This window comes from Magnolia sinica, chromosome 15, assembly GCF_029962835.1.
Source record: "Magnolia sinica isolate HGM2019 chromosome 15, MsV1, whole genome shotgun sequence".
NCBI classification, from domain to species: Eukaryota; Viridiplantae; Streptophyta; class Magnoliopsida; order Magnoliales; family Magnoliaceae; genus Magnolia; species Magnolia sinica.
Window position 1 is genome coordinate 72,659,213 of NC_080587.1, and position 9,995 is coordinate 72,669,207.

The window sequence follows — 9,995 nt, forward strand, 5'->3', positions numbered from 1 at the left end:
CAATCAGGTCATCTGTTTGCCGCCGAATTCGAACCAACCACTCATCTAATAATAGGGCACCTGCATCATGACACAGATGGGCCAGGGGGCCACTGGAATATCCCCAGGGACCAAAAATTAACCCACTAGGGGTTATGCATGTTAGAATAGGAGTTCCTAGATCCATTTGGACAAAATCTCAAACTATATAAGCCCCAAATCACACTCCCTCACTCCCATACGAATTTTACACAATGAGGAGAGAGAGAGGGGAGAGAGTAGAGAGAGAGAGAAATAGCTCTAAGGGGCTGGAATTTGGGGAATTTCCCTCTCTTACCACAGCCCGCATCGGAGCTTATGATCCCACCGCTGTAGAAGTGACTCACCAACAATCAGAAGTTATCTATCCAGCCCTTTCCCAAGTTTTAACACATTAGGCCACTTACATGCACCATAACATGCAAATTCTATTGGCACAGGGCTTCGACATACCAACCCGCAGGACCGACACCTTAAAAGTGGCTCCACAAATCGTCAAACTATTCCTACGTGCGGACCATTATCCTTAGGTGACCAACTATCGAACCTAAGCTGAAAATTAATGATTGTGTGTGTGAATTTGCTGTACATGCTGAATTGTAAGAAGTTTATTGGTAGTTGCTTCATTATAAATCTTCTTAAGCATGTTTAAAATAATAAATGTTTGGCTTCCATGCTAGATTAGGTCAAGATATTGAATTGATGCCCTTCTTTACTTTAATTTCTACCATATGAAATTGATTTTAATGTATCCCCAAATTTGTAACGATTTGGGGATAATGTGCCTATATGTCGTTAATATGTTTCGATTGGGTTGAATGTCTATGTTTATTGGTATGCATGCCTAAATTTTTTGTGGCTAAGAGTAGTTTATGATCTCTTGTATAATGTTAAATGATTAAATCCTTTTTTGGGTTGGCCAGCGAAACTACAAGACTCGTACGGGCAGCCCCCCAGTTGGGCCGCCCAACAACCAATCTAAACAATTTAGGTCGAACACAAATAGCCGGCAATAGTTGGACTACTGGAATGCTTACACCTAATGTCGGGTATTTCGCAGTTCGCTTGAATTGAACAAATTGGCCCACTAATTGACTAACCATATCTGTTAACCATGTATGATCGCACCTGTTTGAACCTAAGACACCCTATGCCCATGTAGCGCCCACTGGTAATGACTATTATGAGATCCACAAGTCTTGGGAACCGAGTATGGTGGAATGAGACACTATGCTCAAACTATTAGCTTACTCTGGGGTGACGAGCTTTCCCATAGTGACAACGAGTAATCTAGGGTACAAACCTGCCTCGTGAGCCGGACATGGTGGAATGGGACACTATACTCGAGCTGTCGGCCTACGCTAGGGTGATGAACCTCCCTGGAGTGACCGCGAGTAAGCCTACTTTACAAGCCACCTTTCGTATGCGTTTTCTGGGAGTGACGAACCCAACCGGATCAAGGATCGCAGGCGTAAGATAGCCGCTACGCCTATACCTCGCGATCGGGTGTCCCAATTTCTCCAAAACTGCTTGATGAATGAATGTAACTAAACACTTGGCTAACATATTTTCCATCGCATCGCATTAGTTAAGTTGGTGACTTGGCAATCGGGGTCGCATTGAGGGAGTGTTGGGCATTATGAACGTAAGATGGTGTCTCTCGAGAGAGTGTTGGATGTCGAGAGCATGCATCATATCATAATAACATGCATATGCATTAAAAAGAGTAGTTAGGAACTTTGTGTTTGATGTTTTTCATTAATTACGCTGATGGAATTGATAACTTGTGTAACTTATTGCTAATGAAACCCACTGAGTTGATCACTCACTCCCACTCTGGGACGGTGTTTTAAAATACCAACCAGATTCTATCTTATATGTAGGTGTCACGGAGCTCGATGTGTTGGATGGGGTGAATATAGACAAGGAGGAGGAACTCTCATACTTTCAGCTTTTGGGCGGATACCATAAGCCGTCCTAGGACTAGTGATGGGGCCTTTGGGCAAGGGGACATTTGCACATTCTTTTAGACCATATATTTTGTTGGGATGTTGTCTCGTATATCACACATACTATTTCATTTTTTTGATCATACATTTTATTAGTCGTACTTTAATCCAGTAATTTAATCGTGGTTTATGTCACATGATCCATTTAATTTCTCAATTGCTCATGTATCAATTAGATTATACTCACATTTTGTGAATTTACAAGATATAAGTGACACCCGGGATGTCGAGAGTCGAGTATCTACTCGGCCTTCGAAATTCGGGGCGGTACATAATGACCATTACAGTTGTTATGGATCACGATAAAATATGAAAATAGTTAGGTACGTTTTCTGGTCACTTAATTCCAATTCTGAAAACAAATTAGCACAAACCACCATTATTCATGCTGCAGTTGAAGAGTTGTTCACTTCATATGTTGGTACTTTTACCACAACATCTAGTACAATATTTACTCCTCAATATGGGTGTAGTACTTCTACGAGAGGAAAGTGACTCCGTGATTTTATATCTTTCTTAAACGAAGAAGAAATAAAGATGCAGGAAACTAAATCAGAAATAGAGAAGTATCTAAAGGAGTCAATCATAACGTTACAAGAAGAGGATTTTAATGTTTTACAGTGGTGAAAGTTTGGAATTCATGAATACCCTGGACTTTCGGTGATGACACGAGACATATTGTTAATTTCAATTTCGACCGTGGCATCGGAATCAACTTTTAGCATAGGGAGTAGGGTTGTGAGCAAGTATTGAAGCTCTCTTGCCTCAAAAATAGTAGAAGCACTAATATGTACATAAGATTAGTTGCATCCAGTTTGGAGCAATAGCAGTTTCGACGTTGAGGACAGGAATGCATTTAAAACTGCATAAAGAAATGTATACTTTTAAAGTTTTGTTTAAGCTTTTGTATTTTGTAATATATTTTTACTTTTTGGACTTGATGTTGTAGCATGTAGATAATATATGTGAGGGTTTTTTTTTTTTTTACTTGACGTTGTGGCATGCGAGACTTTTTGGACTTATCTTATTGACTTTTAATTTATATTTTGCATCAAAATATATAATAAACTAAGGTGGGAGCAAGCTTGTATTGACTCGATCCACTACCTCGACTTGATGTTGTAACATGTAGATAATATATGTGAGGGTTTTTTTTTTTTTTACTTGACGTTGTGGCATGCGAGACTTTTTGGACTTATCTTATTGACTTTTAATTTATATTTTGTAACAAAATATATAATAAACTAAGGTGGGAGCAAGCTTGTATTGACTTGATCCACTACCTCGCCTCGAAAGGTTTGGCAAACAAGCCAAGCTCCAATCGTAAGCTCAAGGAGAGCACAATGATGTCATCATTTATACTCCTATTTTTCATTCCAACATATGTCAATGAATCTATTTTGTTAAACAGGATGGTGTCACGTGGACTGTCAGCCTGCCGCAAGCCGACAACCACCTAGTATACTTTTTATACCAAGATCTTAATCCCTTCTCATGTATGCTGAAATGATGAAAAGATGACAAGTGTTCATTGTTGGCTCACCACGAGCCAACGATCTCAATCTACAAATGCAACGCAACAACTACCACTCCGGGACTAATAAGACAGCCCGCGGAGGGGGGGGGGGGGGGGGGGCAGGGGGGTAGGGATACATAGAGACAGAGAGAGGCATATAGAATAGTTGAGAGGAGCATCAGACGTGGGCCCTCTTCTCCTATGACTTCGAAGATTTCTAATTAACGCTAAGGCTTTATCCGACTCAAGAGACCAACTCTAGAGAAAAAAAATCCATTAAAGAAGCCAAGAAAGTTAAAGAGTAAGGTTGAAATTAGGGATATTTGATCATTCATTTTGCATTAAAAAAATAGTGTTTGGTTTCTCATTTTCCTTCTCACATGTCAATCAGGCTCAGATTGCATTCCACTCCACAAATTCCTAATATATATATATATATATATGTGTGTGTGTGTGTGTGTGTGTGTGTGCATTATCTATTCACACTTTTATTTTCTTTTATTTGCATCTCTTTTTCTTTATTGCTTCCACCTACTTAGAGTCATTTGACTTTGCAAAGTAAGGATATGATCATGTTATTTTAACCTTCACGACCCCTCATGGGTTGCACGAAACATGGTTATATATAATACCAAAATTTTGCTAAATCTCCCTAAAAACTATAAAATCTCATAAAGAAGAGACCACATACTGTGCGGGCATAAGAGGGTGTCTAACCCCTTTCTCTTATGTTACCAAGGCCCTTACTTAGAATTGACGGTCGTTGATCAACTGCAAAAATTACTTGAGTCGGAAAAGTTCGCGATTCCTCAACATATAAGTGATTCTACACTTTCTAGCCAGTCGTAGATCCGAAGCTTTATTTAGCTAGCGGTGACTCCAAAATCAAATGCATTTTTATATTTGAGTTAATTCCACACCGATTTTGATGTAATTGATAAGTAGAAGTGAGGCTACATCGCTTACAAAGTGGACACGATTTTACATCATTTGTAATTTTAGAGACAATGATTCACCTTTAATGAAAAGCATGAGAAAGAAAAAAATGTTTCTTGGGAAACCTTATTTTCAGGAAACCGTGGGGAAAGAAATATTGTTTCTCTCTTTTCAACAAGATTTTTGTAGAAATTTAAGATCTATTTTCAAGTTTTCTGTTTAGCACATGTGGGTACTTAAAGCCAAATTATGTGCACGACATGGTATATGTGAGGTGCTTGAAGTTGTGCGATGGCACATGACACAAGACACACATTGACACATTTGATATATTGGCACTAAAGGTAGATGCCAGCTCTTGTGTACATTGACACCATTAGCATGTGGTATATTTGGATGATGGAAGCTGAATAATGGCATGTATGGCACATTGGTTCAAGTGGGGTACTTTGCACATGTGGGTCACAAGTAAGATGAATTATGTTACATGTGACACAATAGCACATATGGGGTGTAAGAGAAGATGAATGATAACACGTCATATTAGTACATTGGAGGCTCTTCATGCGTGGGGCACAATATAAGATGGAGGGTGGTATATGTGGCATAGTGCCACATGTGGGATATGATCGAAGATGGACAATGTCTCATTTGGTATAATAAGTGACATGTGAGGTGATTAAACATGAATGATAGTGTATTTGGGCTTTAATAGTTTATATATATATTTCCTTTCGAAATGAGAAAATGCATTTCTTGAAAGTGGAGGTGGGAAAATAAATTTCCCACAATTTCAAAGAAAGAAAGTGGGCGATTGGGTGTCCTTTCTCTCCGTGCACACAATGTCTACCGAGGTGGGCCCTTTAAATAGCCCTCCACGGTTGATTAATTGAAGGGTTCTGATTTCAGTTTTAAATTTTTTAGTCTTCTAATTCGACATGTGTGGTCCACCTTGCTATGCACATGCACCCACATGTGCTAATATCAGATATTAATAGTCAGCCGTCGATGAACGGGGCCTCGGTCAGCTTTGGAGATTTTCAACCATCAGCCGGTTGGTCTTGCGGGCTTTGGCCCATGCCGAGCCCATTGATATCCCTATTTCGAAAGGCAGCCGGCGTCATCAGTTCAAAATCGCGTTCCAGACAAGCCTCCGTCCAGCCCCAAGGGTCATAGGTTAAGCTTAACCCTATCTGTGAGACCCACCAAAACATGTTCATGAATCCAATCAATCCATCATTTGAACCCCACCAGGTTCTCCTTGTAGTTCAAAAATCAGGACGATTCAAAGCTCACGTGGGCCACACCACGAAAAATCATTCCTAAAATGTCTAAATCACATGAAGTGGCGCACCTATGTTTTGCAATGGCCTATTTTTTCGAGGCGTCCATTCATCCTGGTGGATTTCATCTTCTGAATAGTTTGGATGATATATACAAAATACACAATTTGGAAAGTTTTTAATGGTGAAGATCCCCATCCCAACTATTACATGTGGTGTGGCCCACCTGCGTTTTGGATCATCTTGATGTCTGGACCCCAATAAGACCATGAGTGGCTCACATGATAGACTGATGGGATGTCTTGCAAACATAAGTGGACCCCACACATCGTATCGTAGAGGGCGCTGTTTGGGTGGATCACCGGATCCACCGAGGTTGGTGGATCCCTAACTGTGGGGCCTACTATGATGTATGTTACTTATATCCACACCGTCTATCAATTTAGAAAGCTCATTTCAAGTCAAGATCCCAAAAATGAAGCAGATCCAAACCTTAGGTGGACCATACCACAGGAAATAGTATCGATTAAATCCTCACCATTAAAAAAATTCATGATGGCCAACGGAACTTTTATTTTCCATCCAACCTGTTGATAAGGTCACAAGTACCTGGATGAAGAGACCAAACAAATATCGACTTGATCCAAAACATTTGTGGCCCACGAGAATTTTTTAATGGTTCGATTACCATTGTTTCCTGTATTATGGTCCACCTGAGGTTTGGATCTTCTTTATTTTTGGTATCATACCTAAAATGAATTTTAAAAACGGATGGACGGCATGGATATAAGACACATACACCAGCAAACGCACAGTTTGCTGACGTGGATGATCTGCAGGATTTTGAACATGTGGGGACATAGATCAGTGATCTAGACCGTTCATTTTTGTTCTTGAAGATGGGGCGTCTGCTGAGAGCGGTCCTCCTTCCACTAGTGATGGTCACAATGCACTTTCAACCATTCAAACAAATCAAGGAAAGAAAAAAGGCCACACACTCCTAATAGCATCATCTCCATTAATCCAGTGGATCTGATGCGGCACTACCTACAGTGCATTATAATTGGACAAGTGGACAGCTGGATCAATCGATATGGACCGTCCTACTAGGTCTGGCCCGATTTTCATGGGATACCATCCAAATATTACATTGATCCAAGGATCCTGTCCATTTGATCAGTGTCCTCCAGATCGCTTATATCTGAAAGGCCCAACCATCAATCTACACCTTCCGTTCAATAATACGTACCATAGATTACTCATGGTTCTCAAGAAATACTTTGATCCGACGATTCTAATCACCCATCTGTGGTCCAAGAAATGGACAATAGAGAATGAACAGATGCATACATTCGCATGGACAGGATTGGGTGATCGATTTATTTTTCACAGTGGCCAAGAGGCATCTGATAGAGTGAGTGGACAGTACAGATCTGTTGATCGAGCTGTCCACGTGCCAAAGTAGAAGTCAATGCACCGTAAGTCTTTACACTACAGCGACCGTAATGGAGTCTTTCCTAACACGAGGAATGCGACTATGCATCGGGAGTTGCAAGAGGCTTCTAGAACCCTCCTCACGTGCACATGGCAAAATTTTCGTGATGTTAAATGTTGTTTTGGTGGGCCATCAACTGGATAGACCAGATCATAAAAATATACCGGATTGGACTGTCACAACCGTCCGATAAGTTACCTGCAAGAGAAATGGTTAGAACAACGGTTCACATTGAACTATTAAAATTTATAATAAATGGTTGATGAAGCTATCCAATATCTTCTAACCCATAGGCCATCCACATATTCAACCAGATTAACAGTCCCGATTACCAAATTTTTGCCACATGTACCTTGAATAACGAAATGCATGGAACTTCTATACATTGCGCGCTGTATACTACCATCCCTATTTTGCCGTATATGCATGAATACAAAAAGTGTTTAGGACACAAAACAATGATTTCGGAGCTTTGATTAGATCAAACACTTCAAATATAGTAGATCTGGTAGGACCGGAACATGGTACATCTGTCACTACATAGTACACGTGGAAGAATAAAATATCAATCAGGACCGTCTATATATTGGGCCCTATTACAGATATCTAACATTTCAAAAATAATACACATCAGACAATCCTACCCATCAGTTTTCAGTGAAATTCGTCCTATAGCTTTCTATCATTACTTCGAAGACCACCAACCAAATGAATAGAATCTTGCGATCTACAAATTGCAATGGATAACCAATTCCAAATCCTAACCTTTTTGGGGTTCTTTTGGGAGGTTTCTATGGCGTGGCCCACCTAATGATTGGACGGCGTGTATAACTTGTAGAACAAGCTTATTCAACTGCTGGGGAACCAGCATCAAAAGAGGGGTATTTCTGTCATTTAAAGCAACCGAATCGTAAGTACATCACAAGGGCAATTCAGTAAATTTGTCAGGGTGGGCCCGATAGAATCGCGTGGAACATAACAAACAGACAGTTAGAGAAATGGATGACACGTGTTCGCCTCTAAGTGGTTGATATTAATTTAAGGTTAAATATCTCGTTTTCGGATATAGATAAGAGGTTGTCTGGATTAGGGTTTGGTGGGGCCCACAAGACGTCTAAGATTCGACGAAGGTGCAGTCACGTGATAGACGGGGATGATTGAATTTGAAGAGTGTCGAGAATATCGTTTGCCTGAGATGGACGGAGGATACTGCAGGATACATTCCAACGTGGCCCATGTGTGCCAGATCTTATTCATCGTTAGGTAGATTACACAAATGCAACTGAATATGGAACGTTGGTCATGTGGGGCCCACCTGAACAGTAGCATCCAACAGATGAACGGCTGTGATCTCGCTCACCCATCACAAGTTGTCACGTGTAAGAGAAGCAAGTGCAAAAAGTGCGCGCGCTCGAGTTCATACTATTCCCCGCAACGGCACCTGCTACGGAAAGCACGTGGAAGAAGTTAGCTACAGTGCATTGCGATTTATCGTTTAAGAATACATCGGGAGTTTAACTTTTGGATCTTGAGTTATATTACAATGATCTAAACCGTTTATATGATGAGCCACACTTTTATATAACGTATATGAAGAATTAATTCCATATTATAAAAATTTTAACATTTGATATTTTGAACATGGACGTGCTCCTTAACCTTTGAATAATCAAAGGTTAGATGTATTTCGATATTTTAATATTTTCATCTAGCTTTATGAGGAACATAGTATAAACGGTTTGGATCTTTGAAAAAGGACCAAGGTCTGACGGTTCAGGTCCCGAGATATTCTCTTTTAGTACGTCGGGATGTATTCTAGTAAACCTCGCACGTTGAATGCTAGTAGAGACGTGCGGTCCAGGGCTCGATCGTTGCTGGCTTACCTACCTTTAGAAGGATCCTTTATCTATGTAGTGGCCCTACACGTGGAAACGGGGCATAACAATGAAAGATCTGAGCCGTTGGTTAGATGATCCCACTTTTAAGATTCCATAACTCAAAAAAATTAGGTCACTGCCATTATCTGATAATTAAATATATATATATATATACAAAATAAATGAGCAGCTAAGAGAAGTTGATGAAGAATCACATTATATGCACCTCAACATTGATGGGGAAAGGAATTTATAAAACTCTCGTATTGAAATATTTTAATACTTACACTGTTTTGTGGGCCATTGGTCAGAAGTTTAGGACTGTCCAATCTTGAATATTTTCTAGACAGCCACTTTAGTCTATGTATCTATTCAGATTAACGGTTTGGATCATAGAAAATTGTCGTGGATTCAACGGCTATAATCACGATGTATTCGATACGTCGGGATGTATTGTAGCAGACCTCCGGGTTGTTAATGATACGCTGGCATAGTGGTTATCGAAATGCGTGCACAATGAAAATGTAATATGGCATACACGAAAATGAACTCCTGCCGTTCAAATAGTGGGACATCTTCTAGAAGTTTAGTACAATAAATTTCGATTATAAAGGATGACTTTAACGGTGGATTGATGGCCGTAAAATGAAAAGTCATTGACGGTCCGTATCCGATCGAGCAAACGTCTACTATTTGGAGGCTAGGATCATCCGATCGATCTGATTATGTGTCTATGACCCACTAAAGTGGGCCCCAAGAAGGTTTCAACGGTGGACGTCATTATTCCCACTGTTTTCTGTAGTGTGGTCCACTTGAGCTCTTCAATTTTGGGTTCTTGCCCTAAAATGAGCTGGAAAAACG